Here is a 25,086-nt window from a genome sequence, read left to right as displayed (position 1 = left end):
ATAACAAGGAGGTTAAAGACTCTAGCATCAGTCACTAGTGCACCTCTTGAGGTCAGGAGAGTGAGGTTTATACACATTGCACAGCTATCTATCAGCTGGCCACCGTTACACATGTCATTATATAATGTCTCTTTTAATACCCTTTCTGTTTTTTACACAGTTGTTGATAAAAAAAAAACAAAAAAAAAAACGTTTAATTCTAATCACACATGGATGCGCGAAGAATTTACGCACGTTATATAAGCTTACTGTCTCTTAAAGAGACAGTACCGATTAAGCATATGTTTTACATATCAATTGAAATACTTGTAAATAGTACAAATTATGCAAGTAAAAAATAAAAATGTATCAAAAATATATATGCAACATATGCAATTTCAAGACATTCATTGATGGAATAGACTGAATTTGAAAAATTTTCATAAGCTAAAATGTGACCAATTAAATTAAATGAAAGTAAAATTAATATTTTCGAATTGTACACAGAAGGGTTGCCTAGAATGTTCCTTTATAATTAAGAGCATTAGCTGAGAGAGAATTTCTATGAACATTGTAACAAAAATGTACTCATATGAATCGATATTGAATCGAAAGCTTGTGAATCGGAATCAAATCGAATTGGGAAATCTCTATCAATAACCAGCCCTATGATTTATAACATCACGGTGCAAAAAAGCATCATAAAATAGTCTATACACCTTGTGCGCTATAATCTGAAGTCATACTAAAGCTTTGTGTGAGGAACAGACTGAAATTTAAGTCGTGTTCAACCCGGTCACATGACAGAATGACATGAAGTTGGCTTGTACAAAAACGTAAAAATTGTATTCCCATAGAGAAAAATAAACAAAATAAAGAAAGACGTTTCTGTCACAGATCCATCTGACCCACTTGCCACTTTCACTCAACCCTCTCACTCCCCTGAATACTGATCACCCACACCTGCCTCCAATCACCGCATAAATCAGCTCCTCTATTTAAACCTCGCTCCTCATCCATTCTGTGTCTGGTCTCAACTTTGAATACAAACTCACTTACCTGTATCTCCAAAACGTCTGCTCCTAGCTATTTCTCTCCACTCCAGCGATTCCTGTAATCCTTCTCCTCAACATAAGCGTCATTGTTGTATGTCCACCACCTTTAGGAAAATCACCACCAAAGTCAACACCTGCCTTCATCACGTTATTGAGTCTTCATCACATTATTGAGTTTTCATCACGTTATTGATCTTCACATCAGCCCTGAACTGTTACCTTACAACTTACCTGCTTGTCTCTGTTTGTGTGTTGTTTTGTGTTTCAATAAACACCTGCTCTGGGTTCAACACCATCATCAAGTCTGAGTATTCGTAACAGTTACTATGATTTTTCTATTAATCATGATTTTAATTGGGTTTTAGAGTCGGCATGAAACAGAAGTTGCGACCGACTTAACTTCTGTATTGTGACGTAGTGAAACAGCACATCGAACAGGAAAAAAATGTAGGGTGGGGAATTAGAGTTTATCCATTGGTTGGTGAATTATGAACTTTTAGTCATAATTCAAGTCATTATATTTTTTTACATTTGTGAGCTTAAACAAAAAATATTAGACTTCTGTTTTGTTTACCCTTACAAAAATGATACATGGTTTCACTACAGTAATATAGTTTAACCATGGTATTTAGTTACCACACAATTAACAATGGTTACTACTACAATATTACTATAGTAAAGCCATGGTTTCAGTCCAAAAAACATAAACAAAATCATGGTTACTACTACAATATTACTGTAGTAAAACATGGTTAACTATCTTTTGAAATACTTATTAACAACAATTACAAACAAACTTATTATTAGAAATGCTATGTTTAGATATGTTGTTATTTTGGCATAAATTTACTCCACTCTGATTTTCTATCATTACCTCTAAGGCACTGATCCCTCTTGTTTGAACGTGCAAGCGCTTGTCTGCTTGTGCCTTTCAACATGCATGTTAAGATGAGCAGAAGAAGAAATAGTTCCCATCCTGCACAAGTATTTGCTAATATAGCCTAATCCTTTTTATTTCACTTTGAAGCTTATGATTATTGTTCATGTTTATGGTAACCAAATAATAATATCCCTAGTTTAAAAAAAAAAAAAAAAAAGTTAGAATCAATATTATCGATATTTTAGTTACAACAGCGGTAACGGAAGTATCGATCCCCTGCCACTATGGAGCTCGAGTAAGAGCCAGTTATCGGTGAAATTAAGCAGTGATCTCAACACATTTATGATCAAACTGCCAACATAAACGCATGAGCACATAGTGGTCTTTGCTTACGAAGAGGCTGTAGCTGTTGAAAAGCGAGTGAGTGAAAAATGTTTAGGTTTTGAATCATAATACAGTAAATATAAAAAAATAAACACTTACTCGTGCTGTGCGTCCCAAGATAACTGCATTACAAAAATATAAATAAACTCCAGAGGCATCCGAAGTGTTGTATTTATTAGTGATCATCTCAGCAATTCAGGCGTGAAATGTCTCAAACCGCGAATTCGCAGTTATTCCTCCTCATTTGAAATGTAAATTCAAGCCGGCTGACCCATAACAAATGAAGTTTGGATTAAGGAATGATCATTTTGAAGGAAAATAGACAAGAATGCACTTTGCCATCTTCACCAACATGCGATTGATGCTTCGTTCAACTCTACGCAAGGTTGTGGTATTTATAAGAAAGGGGCAATTGATTTTTTTTTTTACATTTGATTTTCAAAATGTATGCATTGACAAATCATTCACAATAAGATCATTAAGATCCATTTAGAAAATAGATCGGGTGAATTTTCATTTCATGCCTACTTTAAACAAGCATTCTTACGATTTTTCCAAACAAAGTTTAACACCTAACCCAAACCTAACTTTGATTTTAACAGGAAAATAAATTTGTATATCACAAAAGAAAGAAAACGTACAAGTTGACATACATCTACCAATGGAATAATCCCAAATGGAACACTTAAAGGTTTTTTACTACATTGAAGCATTCAGCGATTAACAGCCGATGGAAGTGACATTTCAAGTGCACGTGTTAGCCAGCTGTTCAACACTTGTATCTCAAACAACGTACATATTCACACAGCTTGGGGTGATGGTAAAGCATTCAACTCACATTTGTAAGGTGCTGTATCTCCTGAAGTTTCACTAGCTGCTACATTCTTCATTATTTACAACAGTGTTGTCAGACCAGCTAGGCAAAACTGTGCCAGGTAACTACACCCCTTCCACTATGTACGGCAAGCCATGTGCATTGAGTGCATGAAGTATCCACAATTCCACACTCCATTTTGATGGTTGAAAAAGTGCATCACCTGGGAACTTAAAGTATTTTCTGTGTTAACATACTAAGTGCACTAATTACACTTACACAGGAGGGGAAAACTGCTGAAGATGAGGCTAATCTACTAGAACAAAACTGTACAGAATTTAAGCTACATCACTGAGGGACCATAAACTACATTAGTCAGGGAATACTTAGGCAGATGGCAGTAAAGCTGTATTTTTTCTCGCAAAAAGTGCTCAAATTTAATATGGAGAAAAGTGAGGCTGAAAAGTGAAAAAAAATATTTTTTTGAAATCATTGGAAAAAACCTTTTAATCTTCTATCACTTGCAGGATGATATGAGATGTGACATGGCAGAAATCATAACTGTGAATAAAGGTCTGATAAGAGCTTTTCTTCTTCTTCTTCATGAAGAAAATTGTCCTAGAAAATAACCTTAAAAGGTAAACCTCATGCAACCTGTCAAGAACATGTCAAGGTTGTATTTCACTCCAAAATCCAACACAAAAATAAAGAAATAATATTTTGCTTAGATCATTTTTAGGACCAATAAGATTTTTTTGCATTGTCACATTATTACAATGACAATTTTAATTAATAAAAAAAGTTTTACCTTTTGTTTGTTTTTTAAAGATTCATTAGATCCTCATTGCATCAACACATCATTATTTTAATGCACAAGTAAAAATGACAGTAATTACAGTTACAAATACTGTAATATAATGATTTTAATACAGAAAGAAATAATACAAATTAAATGTAATAATAGGCTATATGTTAATATAAGATAAAGTTATATAAAATAATAATAATAATAAAATGCATTCAAGTAATTTACACCATGAAGTGTAAATACTTTACAAATTAAATAATTTAAAATAAATAGTAAAAATGAAATACAATATGTTAATATTAATTCATTTAAAATAATAATAATAAAATATTAACATAAAAGGAATTAAAGGCAGTACACAAATACTAGCATAATATATAGATGCCTCATAAATTAAATAATGAATGGTAAAAAATAAAAAATGACAATTAAATATAATAATATATGGTCATATAAAATAATAATTCAAATTAAACAATAATTTATACTAAAATAATATTGTATTATTTTGCATTGCAGTGAATAACTCTTTTTGCAATATGTCATGTTTTTGATTTGCGAGATGTCCAGTAAATTTTTCCTAAATAGCTGAAAAATTATTTAGACTGCAGTGAGTCATATGGGCCTTTCCTAGCCAGTGCTTTTGTTAGGTGATGCTCTGCAGAAAAAGAGCACTGAGGGGTTAGTGGTTCAAATCATGGCTGCAGAATATTTTGACATAGCCTGCAGCAAGCAAGGCATTTAATCTGAACTGCTTCAGTAAATGGGCAAAAATGTAATCATTTGCTTTGGATAAGAGTTTCATTTAAAGGGGGATGGGGGCGCATTATGTGCATTATGCTTTCAGTGTGGCCCTTGTATAGTAAAAAGGCCCTCATGCATTCAGGTATGATGCTTGCTGACAGAGAGCTGGGGTAACAGCTCAGTGGGGTCAAATCGCTCGGATGCATTTACAACAGACCAAGCTCCAGATCTCTTAATTCCACACACAACTGAATGGACGTTTTTCATTGGGCTCTAAAAGCTACCATGCAGAGGCATTTGAATCAAACCAATTAAATGACTTGCTCCAGAGGTGGGCTTTAAAGGGGTCATAACATTCATATTTGAATTATTTTTTCTTCCTTAAGTTTAACTTAGTAAAGTAAATGTTTATGACCAATTCCACCTTCTCTAAAGACTGATCTCACAGTGAAATCGAGAAAAAAAGAGTAGGTTGACTTTTCTCTGGCTAAAATCAGTCTGTGAAATGCACAGCCCCCAGTGGCCAAAGCCCTAAGTGTTGCTGGGCATTTGGGCAAGTGTGAGCTCCATTTTCCATGTGATATGTCCACAGAGGGGTGCCAAAAGCGAGTACAGTCTGTAAAACAGTGAAGAAGAATGCATATTTTATAAGCTGTAAGCAGGGCTGGACTGGGAAGAGAAATCGGCCCAGGATTTTACATAGCAACTGGCCCAAAAGTTACATGGCAACTGTGTTCGCTGTGCTTTTCAGTATTTAAAAAAAATATATTTTTTGACTGTGGTGCCTTTAAGACTTCTATGTAAACAGCCTCTTCACATTTTAAATAAGATATAGCACAGGTTTGCTGTCGAGCCCAATAAAGGTTTTAACTGTCCCATTCGGATGGGCCTGCTGTGAGCAATATTATTTTTTGAAATATTAATAACTACAGTCTTGACCAACACAATATAGGTATCGCTTTGAAGATTAGAAGCTGTACTTTACAATGCATGCAGACATTATGACCAAAACTGAACAAGTGTTTTGAAATTTGCAGACAAATCAGAAGTGTCCGTTTTGAACATTTATTAATCATTTTGCACTGTACATATTATTGAAATCAGTAAAAACATCAAACTTATCAAATATATATGTGTCATATGTTGTTGGTAAGGTCTCGAAGAGTAGAATACAACCAGCCTATTTATTACCAAAAAATAGATAGTGTTTCTTAAAGACGTGTTATTACTTTTAACTTCATGAAAAATAAACAGAATATAAAACATCACATATCAATCCTTAGAGGAGGCAAATATCTTTTAAACCCACTCACAAGGTAATCAGATGCAGAGATCATTAGATAATCCACATGAAGCACATATTTTACAAATGGCCACCAGGAGATGGTGACAAGTATATGACACAGACTCAATGATGACTCAAATTGCACAGAATGAAACTCATTCTCTGAAATCTCAATACTTAAATCATGTCTGCATGCTATGCAAACCTTTAGTCATTGTCATGTCTGATTGCATAATTAGTTATTATGTACAATTATTATGTTTTATTTGTTTGGAGATGTTTTTGGACACTTGGATAAATTATTTTTATAATGCTATAACTTTTGATTGCTTTGTCATATCAAAACAAACTTTTACTTAGTTACAGGTGACATGATTGGAAACAAAACAACACCAGTTTTTTGGAGACACCTTATTTACTCCCAGAGATATATAATGTCAAAAAGAAAAATAAGAAAAAAAGTAAATTTTTCGCTCAAGATTTTATGTATTTTTCAGCAGTTTCTTAGGCTGAAAGTCCCAAAAAAATTAAACGTTTTCTATACAATAATAACTTTACCCTCATTTTCTCTCTCTCTCTCTCGTTATCCTTCTTTCATTTTGGGTATTCCACTGAATCAGAAAATCTTTAAAAACAACTTCAGAGCTTAAAGGGTTAATAACAGCCTCTTTGCAAAGCCTGCATTACACTGTGACAGATTCAGAAACAATCTGCCCTGCAATGTGCCACTCAAACTGTTAAGAGCAGACTAATATAATCAGAGACCTTGTTAAAAAATAAACTTCAGCCGCTCATTTCTAAAGTTTGGATTCTTCAGAGGGATTTGCAGAGAAGCAGGTGCTACACACAGACACAAACAACACAAGGTTTGACAGACTTAAATACACTCACTTTGCCTGAATCAGTGTAGAGAATAAACTCCCCTATGTAGCTTGAAATAAGCAATATTAACAATATCATCTTCCCTTTAAACCTATGACATCAACAGTACTATTATGATATTGTTAATTGATAATTAAGAGATTATGAGAGTTCTACATGCTCCTTTTCCCAGAAGTAGTGTCAGGAGTGTCTTTCCGATGATGACTACAGCCGTGGCCTCTGTTTTGTTTGCACATCATTAGGAGCAATTTTCAGTAGTCGCAAATATGATCGTTATCGGATGCCCTTCGCTTAACACCCTCCCTGTCTGCTGCTGAAGTTTCCCCCAAAGAATACCTTTAAATGGAGACACTTTTCCAGGCCTGTCTAACCGAACAAATTAAAGAAGACTGGAAATATTGCAGAATAATGAGAGGATTTAACACAAGGGAGAACCAGAACCCAAAGCCTGATAACAAGTGCAAAGCTGCCAATGTGTTTTGGCTGGGGAGTCTAATTTTCTAAAAGAGACTCCACTGATATTCCCTAACACACACAGAAGGTACTGTTGAAATGCATGCTATCTGAAAGAATGTTTGGCCGTGCAAAAAAATGGAAAATTGCTCCGGGTATTTCATTAGAACAGTGCCACAACAAGATCAAATAAGTGAGAGTCATTCCTGGCTCATGCTCAGAATTAATTTCACACATCAATATTCCCCATCTGAACTGTCGGTGAGGCATTATGCCACGGCATGTCAATGCAGAGCAATCAATTAAATATGCCTGTTATTTAAGTTTTCTGAGACCAGATCGATATGTCAGTGTCAAGCAACCACTATCAAAACAGCAATTAAAAAATGTCTTTCTAATGCTCTCAGTGGAGGAATGAAGAAATAAATAGGCTCCAAATGATTGCATGCTTATAAAGTGTGGGGCGAATTCGCTTAACAGTGGCGTTACATTTGCACACAGAATTTCAGTGCAAAAAAATTCGTTATTCAAAACTACTACAATGAATTTGAATTCATTCAATTAATTGAAAAAGTCATTGTTAGGGATGCTCCAATGCAAAATGTATGTGATGATACTGATTTCTGATCATTTAGATCAACATCTGCCAATACCAATACAGATAGTTTGGTGATTCTGCAATTTTTATTTTATTTTATTTTATTTATTTATTTATTGCTACATAGTTTAACCCTCAAATGCATGGGAATTTCACCAGATACCAAATATTACATATTCAGGTCTATCGAAAATGGATCTACAAAATGCCCAGATAGTGTACATTTTTCAAAATATTTTTAAGATAAGAAGAAAATAATAAAGTACGTTTTAATTTTCATATATCAAAGAGATAATGCAACAAATCAGGACAAATCTAAACCAGGATTCATTACTTTCACACTGAAATTTCATGAGATGCAACTGGCTGCCAAAAATCTACATTTTATTGAGCTAATAACACATAAGCTGCACATAAGTATTTTCTCAGGCACTTATTGAATCTAAATAGATGCACAACTTACACCCAAATAGTTGTATCATACTGTTCATGTGTTGTACTTGCTATAGTTGACTTCCATGTTGTTTCTTCATAAATTTGAGAATTTAAGAATAAAAAGTAATAAAATAAATTACATTTCTTTTTTTAAGAATAATAAGAAAAAGAATATTAAATTGTTAACACCATCCATAACTGCTGTTAACCTTCCCTGTTAAAAGGTGCACACCTGTGGCCAGTAAGTGAACTGCAGCCAGCTACTTGTGACTTGAGCCGGACATTTGCTGGATTTCATCTTTAAGATAGCATTACCTCGTGTAGCAGTTTGTTGTCGCTGTTGAATAGTGGATGAGAAGCTATTACTGTCTGAGGCAAGGCTCTCGGCAGTTCATATAAACGTCACATCCTTTGGGTTTTCCCGGCAAAACTGACCCGCTCCCTTCGCATGAAAATCTGTTTACAGGCTTTAATAGGCATCCATAGGAAGTCCCGGATGGGCTCATTTTTTAAGTTGCGTTACAAGCTGTTCACACATTGGCAAAAAAAATAAGGCGAATATTACATGAAAAGTGTTACATATTCCACCTTTAAATAGAGGATAACCAAAAATTGTTTACACACACATTGTGAACAAGTTATATAAAAATAATAAAATAGAATATTTAAAATGAAAGAAAGAAAAAAGCAAAATGATTCACTAAATGCACAGCTAAACAGATGTGTTTTCAGTTTGGATTTAAATGTGGCTACTGTTGGAGCACACCTGACCTCTTCTGGAAGCTGGTTCCAGCTGTGGGTGGCATAATAGCTAAACGCTGTCTCACCTTGTTTTGAGTGAACCCTCTGTATGACTAACTGACTTGATCCTAATGATCGGAGAGGTCTGTTAGGTTTATATTCTACAAGCATATCTGAAATGTAAATAATTTATCTTGTAATAAACATAGAAATAGATATCCAGTGATGGTAAACTTATATAAAAAATATAATTTATGGCAGTGCAAAAAAAAAAAAAACATACCTTACATATCTTTTGAGTCTTAACCCATTATACAGTTTATTTATTTAAATTATTTTGCAATTTTGCCTTTTTTTGTGTCACAATTTATAAGAGATAGATTGAGAAACACTAAAGAGGTACAGGGGGTGAAATGAGGTCCCAAGGTATGCATTTAAGGGTTAAAATCCCTGATAATTAATTACACAACTTGTAATGTAAATAATAACTCCATTCTCTAGTCTCTGTCTTCCACGTTTTAAAGTAACTGGTCTTAATTACTCTAAACAAAACACTGACACAAAAAGCACATTATTAACTCACAATAACATTTTTTACTCTTAACATGAACATTCTTAGGCAAGTTCTTTTCATCACAAATTTCTTGTAATTCTCAGAGCAATTTGAGACTTTGTATTGCAGCACTTCTCATATTATTGCCTCCTTAGGATGAAACACTTTTGCTTTATTCCTCATGAGTAAGTTGCGTTGGACCAAAGTGTCTGCTAAATTAATAAATGTACCTCACATTAAAGGAATTTTCCGGGTTCAATACAAGTTAAGCAAGTTTAGCTTGATTACCACACAAATGAATTGCGACTAGTCTCTCCTCTTCTTTAAAGAAGCAAATATCTGGGTTACTGTGAGGCACTTACAATGGAAGTGAATGGGTCCAATTTTTTAATGCTATAATACTCACTGTTTGAAAAGTATAGCCAGTAGATGTAAACAATATGCATGTAAACATGATTTTATGGTTATAAAATCACTTACTAACCTTTTCTGTGTAAAGTTATAGCCAATTTTACAACTTCATTGCCATGATGATGCAATGTCAACAAACCCTAAAATGACTGTAGAAATGATGAACCCCCTTTAAACCCTCCAAAAATTGGCCCCATTTACTTCCACTGTAAATGCCTCACTATAACCTCGATTTTTGCTTTTTTAAAAGAAAAGGAGGGACGATCTGAAATAATTGTTTGTGTTAATCAACATTATGCCACAAATGCTGTCGATTGAGCTTATCTTGTATTGAACCCGGAATATTCATTTACTTGAATTCTGAATAGCCTCATGTTAGGCTCACGTAAAATTAGTACGATTTCTTAATGTTTTTTTAATGTTCTTTTCTCACAATAGCAGTGTTTTCATCCAAACGTTTCACATTTGTAAGTGCATTTCAAAACATTTGACTAAAGGAAACGTGGATCATTGCGAGTTTCCATCCACTATGTCATGCGCATATCTTGAGGACGGAGCAGCTGAATGATCTCCTTGCTTCAGGGAAAGTTGTATATGCGGTATTGGAGCATTTTTATATTAAATGCTTCCAGGAGACAATGCAGGATGAGTGTAATATCTCATATAGTAAGGGTTAAAATGGCTATATACCCAAACGCCTCTAGCTTCTGTACACCTAGATGTACCCGCACTTAAAACTGAGGATCCACTTAAACGACCAGCGGTGGGTTAAACACTTCCAAATGTCAAGGTCTAAGAATTGTGTGCCAGTTTGGAATATTTGTTAGGTCTGTTGCATAAAGCTTTTCTACACCCATAACACGTGCACAAATGGCGAATGAACTGTTTCCTTCACCTTAATGCACATTTTGACTTAAGCTAAATTCTAGCGCATAGATTTTTACGTGAATTTGGAGTTTATACATTCGTTCAGGTGTGAATGGAAACATGCAAATTTAAAGATTGCATAAATATAGTTGGATGAAAACTCAGCAACTGGCTGAAATAGCCTCCACTTTAGCTTTAACATCTCATCATATTCCTTGCGGTGTCGAGCTTTGATGTGAGTTTTAACGGTAGTCATAATCTAGTCGAGCAAAGCTTACAAATTGCAACTCTGCTGTCATTGTCACCCAATTTAAAGTAATGTCAAACAAGAGACATTTTCTTTCACACACAGCACGAGATTCAGACTAATTAAGCAGCGAGTTTTTCTGCCCCCTTTTGACAGGAAACAATCCGACCGGCTGTTTTTAAAAGTCGGCCAATGTCCAGTAGTGTAGATAATGACTTTTAACAGACGATAACAATATTGGCCGAAACATCGGCGAATCTCTAGTCATTTTCATTCTTTTCCAAAAAACACATTTCCTTTATATGTAAATTTGCCTTGTTCACAAAAGTCAATAGGGCTGAAACAATTATGGACAACCTCGAAAAAAAAAAAATGTCGACAAAATTTCAATTGTCGAATAGTCATTTAATCTCTTTTAACGTATCATGAGATCAAATTAAACTCTAATTATGATGTGTGAGAGCAGCGAAAAGACTCCAGGACACTCCAAACTTTTCAAACACCATCAAAGGTGATGAGGGAATTATAATGCAAAAATACTAAATAATTAAATACAGATGCAGTGTCGTTGTGAAATAAAGCAGAGCCGGATCTGGTATCCCGTTAAGCATAACTTGCATGTCAGAGCGTCTAAAGAGGAAACACCCCAGCATTATATCTTTAATTCAACCTTTATTAAAGTTCAAATAATAAGGAAGCGGGTCATGTAAATAAACAAACTCCAAAACTGGCATTTCTCTGTTCGTTCAGCAATGCTTCTGTAAGTCATGTGAAGTGACCCAATCTAAGGGGTGAGATTGAAACTGCACTCGGTTGATGCACACTCTGGCACAGGGACGCTTGCCTCTCACACGCACTGGTTCGCAACATATTGAATCATAATATACAGTATGTGTCACAGCTTGTATCTTTTTGTGTCCTCTGTGAGATACACAGCTCTATTAAGAAGAGAGAGTTTGTTTTTTGTAAGTTAAAGATGGATCAAAGTGAACAGAATGGTGAGAGAGTGTGTTCTTAGCACATTATACACTGCAACTAAATACATTTTTGATTATTTTTGATTGATTTATTTTGGCTTGTTTTCTCCTTTAACACAACGTACATTTACTTTTGGAGCTATACTGCAGAACAGAACATTAGCAGAGAATGTTGAGTACATCATTTCATATTTAAATATTTAAAACACCTAAAATCCTTAAAACAAGATATATTTACGTAAGAAGCAACATATATGATATTGAAACTTGCTTTCAGAGAATATCTCTTGAATATGAATATATTTTTTCTTTACGGCACTGGCAGAAATAAACTTACATTCAAGATGCATTGTCTGAAAGCAAGTTTCAATATCTTATATGTTGCTTGTTTTAAGGATTTTTAGACAATTGTAAATGGAAAACAAGACAAAAACTCTTGATAAGAATAGGATTTATTTTTAAACGTCAGTTAAACTTCAGTTTGTTTTTTCCTTGTAATTTAGTGAATGTCATTTAGAGGTATTTTAAAAAGATGATTTTGTCCTCTTTATTGTTAGTAAGCACGTTTAATACAACTTTTTATTCAAGGCACAAGCTGAATAGTTGGGTAATAATCATTAGATTTGTTGAATATTAAAAAATAATCATTAGTTGTAGCCCTAAAAGTCAACGCTGTTTGCTTGGCGTAGTTAACGTCACGCTGTCATGGCCAAAAAAGCATGCACTTTTATTTAAAAGAGAGGTGGTGTCACGTCAAGTGTTCTTGTAGCTCAACAGTGCTCATACAGATGTCTAATGTGTGTGTGTGTGCGTGATTGTGAATCACAAATAATGTTCTTTTTCCAACAGAATTCACTTGGCAATCAAAGCAATTATTGCATTGAGGCCACAATTCAAGCATAAAACTGCATTTTTACCCAAAAAGTAAATCAATGCTCTAGAGATTACAGAAGACCACAGAGAGATACAAGCATCAGGGATGCAACTCAACATTCAAGATATATAAATTGCAAAAGACACCTGGGACTCAAAGCGAAACCTCTGATGTTTATATTTCCCCTCTGGGAGTCGACTTTCAGAAACACATTTCAGACTGTCTTTGGCAGGAAAACGCTTCTTAGGTCACAAAAGCGTATTCAATGCATTAGCACAATTCATATTGGATTCCAAATAAACCCAAGAGAAAGCAAGATCTAGTGCTCATTCTTCACAAGACAGGTGACTTACTGCCTTTGATTTGCCCTACAGAAAAACACCTGGAAAAAACTATACTCATCAGACACCTATTTTGCTTCCCCAATAGGAGGATGGCAAGTTGAGAACCACTATAAAGAGAAAATGAAGGAGACTGCGCAACCATAGCAGTCTTTTTGAATCTGAACAATGCTGTACGATCTACCAAAATGGGTGTTACTGAAATCAACATGTGGATACATACTGGATATTGGGTCCATTCTGCCACTTTTATCCCTCTTAAAAAAAATGTTAACATTACTGAATATCGCGAGTTCAATACAACCTAAGCTCAAGTGACAGTATTTGTGGCATAATGTTGATAATATGGTCAACAGATATATCGGCGAGGAAGATATATCGGCCGATATTCAGAATTTTTTAATTATCGCATTGGCTGATACATTTTCCCCTATGGCCGATTTGTTTCTTGAGGGTGCTGAGAATCACCTGCTTGCATGTGAAGCGACTGAGACATATAAATGACCAGACGCGGTTCGTTTTGTTGTTATGTTCCATCATGTTACTACAATAATAGACCGGTGTGCAACACAGTCTCATTTAAACAGTCCGCATATCAGATGCGTTTGAGCTCATAATGTTGATAAATGCTCGCCTGTTTCATTCTCCCTCTCTCTCCTCAACAGTTCCCTGTAACCTTTAACTGTCTTGTCTAATGATAAAAAGTGTAAGGTATGGCGGAGGATCAGTGGCCTTAACAGATTCACGAACAAACAAGAACTTACTGTTAAAAACTCCCCTAATTACTGAAATAGCGCCAACCAGTCTCCACAAGCACAATAAATGCACTGACAAAGAGACAATGAACTATTGACAGAGAACCGCATGTGACATCCGCATGCTCACCACGTGCTTATCGTGTGGACAGGAAGGGGGAAACTTTGAACGTAACAATGTGTGTGTGTGTGTTTTTCAGTTAAACACAGAACTGCATATTGCTAATGAAATACGTGTAATCCCTGTATGTTGTGTATTTCTGAGGTATATCAAACTCGTTAGAACTGTTTCGTTGTGTGTTTTAAACTCTGAGGCCTCATATTTAATAGCCTCAGTGTATATTCCCTTTCTAAGTGTACTAAACACATGTTTCTTGGTATCAAATTAAACCTTACGATTTGTCCGAGCTGAATTCGAATATAAGATCTCTGTAGAATGATATTACGTGATGTTTTACTATCTTTTGAGTCATTCAGCCCAAAATCTCTTACTGTCATAAACATGCAAATGAGCTTTGACAAAGGAACTCTCTCATGCCCAGAGTAAGGCAGACTTTTACGACCTCCAAAGGAATGTTCAGAGAAGTGCTGACCCTCACTTCATTCTCTTACTGAGAAAGAGAAATGAACCCTGTTAATCCTATATATATATTCTATATATCCATGTGATAAATATTGACATGTATCTAATGTGCCATCTCACATTTTCCCTTAAATGTGCTTGATCTATGTTTTCTTGCAAACTAATGGGTTAATGTTTCAGACTTTGCATACTATGGTTAACCAAAATCATATGTGTGGCATATTTGGTCTCTATAACTTGGTATTCTGAAGATTGAAATGACTGTGTACATGATATGTCGATAACAACAACATATTAGTATTACAAGTATGTTTCCTATTTTCTTTCTTGCACATGCAATGGGCAGTTTTACAACAAAGAGCAATAAACCAAATTCCCGCCTAGAACTCAAACCCTTCTTATTGGTCGAGCCAATGAGAGGTGGGACCTGTTTCCTGAGGGTATAAAATTGCTGCGCCCACTTCCTCTTCTTCGCTCTTCCTCGCTCACTCTTAGCCCTCTCTCTTGTCGCTTATCTCTTGCTTTCTGGTTCTCTGAGCCTTGTGCTCTCTCACTCTCTCGCTGAATGATGCCAAACTAGAAGGCCCCAAGGACTCCCAAGCGTGTGCCAGGCTACGGCCTTGACCTTCCATTCACCAAAGATTCTCTGACTCTCACTGGTTCTCTCTCTCATCAAGACAACATCATCAAAGATCAACTGGAGCCTCAACAAATTGCATCAGGACAGTTTAATTCAAATGGGACATGCAAGTATCAAACTTAGTCTCATTATTTGATACATTAAGTATCCTCACCCCTTTCTAAAAAGGGCGTGTCAGAACTAATATGATGGTTTGCTCAGGCTGTTGATCTGCTGAACTTCAAACAATGCTATAACTTCTTGCCTTCCTGTATTCTGCTTCAGCCCTCTTTCCCTTGGTAAACTGTATGAATGTATGTATATGTATGTTAGAGTAGTTTAAATGTTTAGTCTAGTCAATAAAGTCTTGTTCATGTCACATGTAAAGTTGTCTGTGTCTCAAGCTCATATCTAAAGTCACTAATCATAGATTTTGACTACTTGCTCTTAATACTTAGTAAGAAAGACATTTCCCTTGCCCCGAAATGTACATTTCTATTAATTAATTAATTAATAACCAAAATTGAGTGTTCACGGGATGAACCGAGTATTTGGTTGTAATGTTAATGTAGCTACATCAAGTTAACCCGATTAACTGATCCAAATATTCATAATCGATTATAACAAGTTATGATTGATTATTAATATTTCATAGAGCTGATTCGCTACCTAATGGTGGAAGAATATAGAGCTGATTCGCTACAAAAGGCAAAAATCAATAAAATTAATATCTAATGCCGTCTCCAAATATGCACATATCTCATTTAAACAGATAATAAACCAACCTCACACAACTTCAGCAGATCCAGCATCCTGTGGAACGCTCATAAATCTTCCTCCGAAGCACATATTCTAACAGTCACTCCTCTTTAACTTACTTTTCTATTGATAAAAGACAAATATCAATAAAACTTTATACCATCTGAAAATATGCAGATATATATATTTTAAAAAGTTGTAATTCACGAACCTATTTTTTTCTTCCCAACATGCCATCCATGTTCGCTGGACTAATCTGTGTACCGTTATTTCTTTCTTATTGTACTTATTTTATTTTCTATATTTTCAAATATATATATAAAAAAAATAATAGGCATTTATTTCATTTTTTTTATTATTTTCTAAAAATAGTTTAAAAAACTTAAAGTTTAGAGTGAAATTGAGGAAATATAGTGCTAAATAAGAGTTTATTCTTTTTTTTTTTTTTTTTTTTTTGCAATTTTATGTTTATGTTATTTACTGTATTAAATTGTGTGATATATCGGCATTGCATCAGTCTAGCGGCCACCTTGCTCTCTGGATATTGGCATCGGCCAATAAAAAACCCATATCGGTCAATCACTAGTTGATAATCACAGAAAATAACTTTTCTTTATAAAAAATATAAAAAGGAGGTTACATTGACATACTTGCAATGGAAGAGAATGGGGCCAATTTTTGGAGGGGTTAAAGACAGAAATGTGAAGCTTAAATTTTTATAAAAGCATTTACATTAATTCTTCATTTAAAACGTGTATATTATTTGAGCTGTAAAGTTGTTTACATCGACATTTTAGGGTTTAAGTGTATACGGTGTTACATCATCATGGCAACAAAGTTGTAAACTTGTATATAACTTTACACAGAAAAGGTTAGTAAGCAATTTCAGCACACTAAATCATGTTAAATAACATATTGTTGACATCATGTGGCTATACTCTTGATTTTAACATTTACGGATTGGCCCTGTTCATTTCCATTGTAGTTCCTCAGTGCAACCCAGATTGTTGCTTTTTTTTTTTTTAAAGAATTTTTTTCTTTTTTTGTATTTTTGTGGTTATCAGTATTATGCCACAATTGCTGTCGACTGAGCTTAACTTGTATTGATCCCAGAATATTCCTTGAAACACTGAACACTTAATAACAATGTTTGCTCTGTGTTAATCTAGAAATGAATCTAGAAACAAGTCCCTGTCATCAACCATGTTACCTTTCTAACCTCATGCATGGATGTTGTATTTTGGCTTTGCTTTACGCAACGCATAATTTCATTTCATTTAAACTGACTGATATCAGTTCAGGAGACTCTGTGCTGTCAGTAAAGGGTTAAACTTTTGATGTACAGAGTCATGTGACCAAACGACATGGCGCTGAACACAGCAGAGTTTGTCTTTGGGAGATACGCCAACAAAACTACATCTGGTAAGAAACCTAATTACGTTTTTTACATTGAAACCTGTTTGTGTCAAAAGATTAGAGTCTCTAGTTTCATTCGATATGCAGTTTTTAAAATGTGAGCGATTTATCGTGAAACGGCACACTGTTAAACACAATGACCAGGTATTATATATATTTTAATATATGTTGTAAATCCTATCCTATATTCACTGTGCACTATCACATTGAGAATCAATGGGTTCATCCAAAAACTGGAAAATGTTGCTTTAAGAGGCGTTACCTGCATCAGGATGAAAATAAGGTGCATTTCAAACTGTTTTAAGACCAGTGCTGACAGACAGCACACTGGAGGTTAAGACATTCCCTAAATAGGGTGCAAGAGAGGATTCTAAGTGCATTCACTCCTACAAATTGACCAAAAGTTCAGTTTCAGGCTGCAGATGATGTTTGGGACACTCAACATGTTTGGCAGACACGGGACAATGGCATTAAGTACATATATTCAGAATTTATAATGTATAATTTTATTTTAACATGGCTGGCAGTGATTGGATGATGCTGGCTATCACTTTGAATCAGAATTATTTATGCTAATTTCTGATGTAACATGAATAACATGAATTACCAACACTCCTGGAAACATAATAAACAATTTGTTTTTAAAAATCTGACCTTTTAACCATTCATTGCTAGAATGAATTGAGCATCACAACCTGAACAATAGAGGTGATACACTGTTGAAACGACACATGGATGTACAGTATATATATGGATAAGAAGACATCTAAATATCATTCTAAATATGAAAAGAAATCAGATAAAATGCTGGTATAATGACGTATAACAACGTCTTTTTGGATTTCTCTCAAACTCAGCAAATTAACGTGGTAAATAAGACTGTTGTATTAAATGTTGCATTAACGTTTTTAGGTTAAAGCAGTAATCAACAAAGTAATCCCAAGGTCATGTTTCTTACCTGACATGTCCTACACTGTCAAAACGGTCAGCCAGTATCCCTGTAAAGTGTGCATGTGGTAACATCTCAACAGGTTTTAAGTCCAAAATTATTTCTGCATCAGCCTGACTCCATTAGGATACACCAACCAAAGTCATTTTTAAGGGTCAAATCAGGAAGAAACATTTCTCCTAAGGGTTCTTTATACAGTGTATTTTCATAGATTTGGTTACTTAATGAGTAGTAATTATGTAGAGCGATTAGCTTCGATTATCATTACTAATCACAGATCATAACATGCATTTAGAATTGCCACATTAGTTAAAATCAGATTCATGGTGCAATCGGAACAGTGTTAATATTTATTGAATCTTTCGATTAGATATACAGTACAATTGTTTCATACAGTGACATTTATTAAAGTCAGTTAACACAGAAACACACGCACGCACACTGAAGTGCAGAGTAAAGCAACACTTACACGCAAACACGCACTCAAAAACGCAAGAATGTGCAGTTCGAAAGCGTTTCTCACTTTCAGGACCATGGACAGCGCAAATACAGCAGAGAATACAGAATGCTGGAATAAATGGAGCCTCTGACGTTTCCCTCACGTCGGCTTTGACCCGACACATACTTCAGCGTACTAACTCCGTCCTCTAACAAACCACAGTCAACTCCAGGATTTACGACAACACCACAAAGCTCACGAGGGCTGACTTTCCATCAAACCGAGCGGTTTCAGCACCTTACTGTCTTTAAATGAAAAGTAAGAGACCTATTTCACCTACCGGTTTTGTCGCCTCCATCATCCGGACTTTCGCCGCTGTCGCTCCGTTCGCTATGTGTGTGAGCGTTCGAATGAGCTCCGAGTCCTCTGTGCCACGAAACCTGATGATGGAGGTTGTTGGACGACAAGCGCGCCGTCCAATCATATCGCTCTTTGGTTGGCTCACAGCCAATCGGCGATGAGAACCACCGGTCTGCTTTGCATAGCAAGGTTGATTGACGTTGTGAAGAAATTCGAGGGAGTTTCGCTCCCAAGAGTTTTCTGTGACCAAAAGATATACAGAAAAGAGGCATAAAAACAAAGACACGTGTTCATATAAAAATAGTTTTATTTGTGATATGCAGCATTGGCCAATTTATTGAATAAAAGAGCTTTTCATGGTCATGTAATGTGAAAATTATTTTAAATTCGCGAAATGTAAAGGAATATTCTGGGTTCAACACAAGTTAATTTCAATCGACAGCGTTTTGTTTAGCACAATTTTTTTTTGACTTGTTCCTCCTTTAAAAAATAAAAATACAATCTGGGTTACAGCGAGGCCCTTAAAATGGAAGTGAATGGGGGCCAAATCGTGAACGTTAAAATATATAAAATTCTCACTGTTTCAAAAGTATAGCCACAACATGTAAACAATATGCATAAGGTAAAATCGCTTACTAACCTTTGCTGTGTAAAGTTATATCCAATTTTACAACTTCATTGCCATGATGACATAACACTGTAAACACTAAAACCTGGTGATTTAAAAATATTTTTAATTGAGTGCTTTTATAATATTAAAAACTTCACATTTCTGTCTTTAAACCCTCCAAAACATGTATTGAATATATAATTCATTTCACGATAGGCTACATTTAATTAATAACATTTTATCAAAGCATTATCTATCTATCTATCTATCTATCTATCTATCTATCTATCTATCTATCTATCTATCTATCTATCTGTCTGTCTGTCTGTCTGTCTGTCTGTCTGTCTGTCTGTCTGTCTGTCGGTCTGTCGGTCTGTCTGTCGTATCTGTATTGTCTGCCTATCTATCTATCTATCTATCTATCTATCTATCTATCTATCTATCTATCTATCTATCTATCTATCTATCTATCTATCTATCTATCTATCTATTTGTCTGTCTTCCTGTCTGCCAGTCTGTCTGTCTGTCTTGTCTATCTGTCTGTCTGTCTGTCTGTCGGTCTGTCTGTCTGTCTGTTGTATCTGTATTGTCTATCTATCTATCTCTCTATCTCTCTATCTATCTATCTATCTATCTATCTATCTATCTATCTATCTATCTATCTATCTGTCTGTCTGTCTGTCTGTCTGTCTGTCTGTCTGTCTGTCTTATCTGTCTTGTCTTACTTTCTATCTATCTATCTATCTATCTATCTATCTATCTATCTATCTATCTATCTATCTATCTATCTATCTATCTATCTATCTATCTATCTGTCTGTCTGTCTTATCTGTCTTGTCTTACTTTCTATCTATCTATCTATCTATCTATCTATCTATCTATCTATCTATCTATCTATCTATCTATCTATCTATCTATCTATCTGTCTGTCTTATCTGTCTTGTCTTACTTTCTATCTATCTATCTATCTATCTATCTATCTATCTATCTATCTATCTATCTATCTATCTATCTATCTAGCTAGCTAGCTAGCTAGCTAGCTAGCTATCTATCTATATCTGTCTGTCTGTCTGTCTGTCTGTCTTATCTGTCTTGTCTTACTATCTATCTGTCTGTCTGTCCGTCCGTATATCAAGTGTGACCTATAAAAATTATTTACCCAAACATAATTCATTAACACTAATCAGAGTTTGGCAGCTTTATGGTCTATTTTGTTTCCAAGCAGATGGATGTGTCCAGCTAATGGTTGATTAAGTTTAATCTGAAACAGGTGTTGTTGAATTAACACCAGTAATCTCACAGAGCTAAACTGTCTTCTTGAGAGATAATCTGCTGTGTGTGTAGAAGAGTAATAGTGGATTTATAACTCCAGTTCTTCTGTAAAAATTTTAAATGTATGTATATACTGCAGTAGACATGATATAAACTATGTTTAGATGTAAGTAAAAGGTAGTAATGAAATTGGGGATAGTATCTATCCTCCTGATAATGCTTCCAGTTGATCCACCAAAGAGTGTTATTAGTCAGCGCTTTTATTCATCTCGGGTAGGCGGGACAAGTGGATTAGGCCTATTCTAGAGTTTATTGCCTCAGAGACTGTCATTACTTAAGAGTATTATTCTAATGTTCTGTTTAATGCTTTAGAAAAGTTTAAAGTTTTGAGATGACACTAATGCCCAAAGCAAATTTTGAAGAAAAGAAATAAAGAGAGTAATTTAAATATTTTTAAAGGAATGTTCCAGGTTCAGTGCATGTTAATTACCACAAAAACGAATTTCGACTCTTCCTCGTCTATTAAACAAATGGTTACAGTAAAAGACTTAGGCTACAATGAAAGTGAATGGTTGAAAGTAGATGTAAACATTATATTTGTAATATTATGGTGATGAAAGTTAAACCAAACATGGGGATTACAGGGTTTCGTTATCCTACAACGAAGTTGTAATAGTGGATATACCTTTACACAGATATGGTAAGTAAGCATTTTATCACACTCAAATCATGTTAACATGTTGTAACACGGTTCAAAAGGGCAAGGAGGAGGCAGGAACCAGCAGAACAGTCAAAGTAATATTTAATGAAACAAAAAGACACAACATAAACACACACATGGCAGCTGCATGTGACTCTCGAACTGCCACGTCCCGCTGCACGTATCCCTCTCCTCGGCTGATTAGCCTGATTGGGGGCCTGGCATGCATAGTCACGGTCAGGCCCCGCCCTCCTCCTCTTCACACTTGTATAATGTTTACTTCTTGTAGCTATACTTTTGAAGCAGTGATTATTATTACGTTTATGGACTGGCCCCATTCCCTTCCATTGTAAGTGCCTTATTGTAACCACGATCTTTGGTAGTGCGATTGAGTTTGTGTGCCCTTTTTTAACATCTGATGCCACAGTAAAGTGTTCTATTTTTGTGCTAAATTAATTTAGAAAAAGGATAATAAAGGAAGTTAATTTGCACAACTGTCATGGTAACAAAGCAGCCATGCACTTCCCTGTTCCACTTCTAAACTTGTTTTTTTATTTCACTACACCTCAAAAAGAGATGACTGTGCCAGGAAAGTGTGCTCCATTCTTCTCTCAGTATCACTTGACAGCCTCTCTGTGGAAGATGGGCTTTGCTCGATGATTCATGTGCTCTTCCTATGAAAGCACAAATGATGGATAAAGATGTATCATATTTATCCAGCCAGAAAAGTGTGTGTGAAATTAGAGGGACTAACTTTAAATGGCAAAAAAAAACCAAGTGGCTTCATGAAGAGTGTAGGGCTGTGTTCGGTATAGCATACTAGCTTACACAACTCTTACTATTGCTGAAGTATATAGTATGCATAATGTGCACAGTACACAGATTTATTGCATGCAAACAGAGCTGGGTAGATTACTTCTAAATTGTAATTTGGTACTGTTTACAAATAACATGACTAAAATCTGTAACAATCTCTTGGATTACAATTTTAAAGTAATTTAATCTGATTGCTTTTAGATAACTTTTGGATTCTTGTTTATTTTATGTCACATGCAAACGAGTAGGAAAAGCTGGTACCATTTTGAGATAATGTGGCTTAAATGCTTAAAAAACAAACCTGTTGATACGCACCCCCTTTTTGAGCACAAACCATGAAAATGACATACCTGAATTTAAATGGTTGTATTTATTGGACCTTTTGGAGTATGGACACAATTGTAGTATCTTTTGAAAGAAGACACTTTGGGCTTTATTTCCCAAGTTTCAGAATTAATAGATTATTTTTTAAAGTTAGAGAAGCTGAAGTTTATAATAAAGGAAATATTTTGTGCTGAACATGTTTTTATAATCTGAAGAAAACCATAATAAAAGTACCAAGACAACCCAGAAATACAATTTTCTCAAAGCCACAAGTCTAAAGAAGTTATGTTTCAAATCGAAGATGATCCTACAAAAAATGAGGTTCCTGCAGCTTTTTACTCTGTAAAATCACTGGAAGCGTACAGAGTATATTTAAGGCTCCACCTTTCAAGACGACACAAAATCTGACTGCACTGCTTTTCAGTTATGAATAAAATAAACAAAATACGCCCCGTATTTAAAAATAGACTTTGGAGGCATTTCATTTTGTTTATGAGACTCTAATATGTAAGATCATATAATGTACAATTTTACAACATAAATGCTACTCAGATTGCATAGTTTGTTGAAGAACAATGACAAAGGGTAATTCTTTCAGGCGAGATATCATGAAAATAATGGAGAATATATCATTCCCCTTCTGTCGCTCTCTCCACGTTGTGTCGGAGAAGCGACACTAGGGGTCTCTCTTGAGCGCCGATATTCACCTCTGACCTATTGAAAAGGGCCAATGGGAGTTGGCAGTTAGTATTTGCATACCCCGCCCCCGGACATACGGGTATTTAAGCGGGGCAAATACGGAAGTTTAGTCAGAAAATTTCTTCGGAGCCGATGGTCTGTCTGCAGTTTGCTGGGAGTTACACACCACTCAAAAGTTCCTGTTTTCCTCTGACGATCTGCATGCTGTTGGATCTTGACGGCGCACAACAGCGGATTTCTCCTTCTCATTGCACGGCGTGTATTGTTGCCCCTGAGCACTTCGACAGCGCAGACACATACATACACACACTGTGTATTAAAAGAGTTTTTACTAAAAGAGTAATTTCCTCTAAAAGAGCAAACACAGCGGCGTTGAATGTCCTTTTAAGGACGCGTCTTTTTCAAGATGCCTTTCCGCCCGTGTCGTTCCTGGATGCGGTAGAGTGCTCTCCGCTTCAGACGGCCACAGGCGCTGTCTCGTGTGTTTGGGCCGCGATCACACCGAGGCGGCGTTTGTGGATGGTTCATGTTCTCACTGCGAGAACATGACCATGACCACCTTGCGGTCGCGGCTTGCTTTCAACAGAAAGCAAACCACCCCAGCTGCACCCCGCATTGCTCCTTCTTCCCACGGGATTGAGGACGGTGCGGTTGGCACTGGGGGCGATTTGGGGGCGGTAGTGGGTGCAGTTTCGCCGGGTAACCCCCCTCGAACCTCCCGTTCCCCGACACGCTCGCTGGTCTCCGTCCACGCTCGCGGCGATAGCAGCTCGCCTCACGGCCTGGCTGTCTATCCTCCCGAGTCCGAAGCAGATGAGCTCGCCGCTGCATCGGAGAGTGCGGTGTCTGATGCCGAGGACTCCCCTGGACTGCCGCCTTTGGGCCAGCAGGCCCAGGCTGAGGCCGACGCTCAGATGTCCGACATGCTTGCCCGGGCCGCCTTGAGCGTGGGGTTGGATTGGAACCCTCCATCCTCCCCACAGCCTTCTCGGTTGGATGATTGGTTCCTGGGGGCAGCGCGCCATTCGCGGCCTCGCATCCTCCCGGTCCCTTTCTTCCCGGAGGTGCATGATGAGCTGACGTCTACGTGGAGAGCCCCGCTCTCCGCTCGTCTAAGTGCCACCCGCTCCACTCTCGGCAACCGTTGTGAATACAATCAACCAAGCCAGAGCCCCCTCTACCAGGCACCTTTACGCCCTAAAGTGGCGCTTGTTCGCAGATTGGTGTTCTTCCTGAGCCAAAGACCCGCAGAGATGCGCGATTAGGTCAGTGCTTCTGTTCCTACAGGAGAGGCTGGACAGGAGGCTGTCCCCGTCCACCCTCAAGGTGTATGTTGCCGCTATCGCCGCCCACCACGATCCTGTAGACGGCAAGTCTTTGGGTAAGCACGACCTGATCCTCAGGTTCCTGAGAGGCGCCCGGAGGTTGAATCCCTCCCGGCCAGGCCTAGTTCCCTC

The 25,086-nt window shown here is 36.4% G+C and overlaps 1 protein-coding gene across 2 annotated transcripts in view; it reads right to left on the bottom strand.

Moving 5' to 3' along the window:
- LOC127655239 (beta-1,3-galactosyltransferase 1-like) overlaps nt 1-19,247 on the bottom strand; it is a 191,406-nt gene extending 172,159 nt beyond the window's left edge. Inside the window, exons 1-2 of one of the 2 annotated variants that reach the window (XM_052142923.1) lie at nt 19,189-19,247; nt 1,039-1,138 (exon numbers count right to left, since the gene is read on the bottom strand). The gene's annotated coding sequence lies outside the window, so the exon portion shown is untranslated. The remainder of the gene's footprint in view (nt 1-1,038; nt 1,139-19,188) is intronic. The other variant, XM_052142922.1, reaches the window with a different exon arrangement.
- Nucleotides 19,248-25,086: the final 5,839 nt, after the last annotated feature.

Source organism: Xyrauchen texanus, chromosome 14, assembly GCF_025860055.1.
Source record: "Xyrauchen texanus isolate HMW12.3.18 chromosome 14, RBS_HiC_50CHRs, whole genome shotgun sequence".
Classification (NCBI taxonomy): domain Eukaryota; kingdom Metazoa; phylum Chordata; class Actinopteri; order Cypriniformes; family Catostomidae; genus Xyrauchen; species Xyrauchen texanus.
Note: the sequence above shows the minus strand (reverse complement) of the source record. Positions and strands in the feature narration are given on the sequence as shown.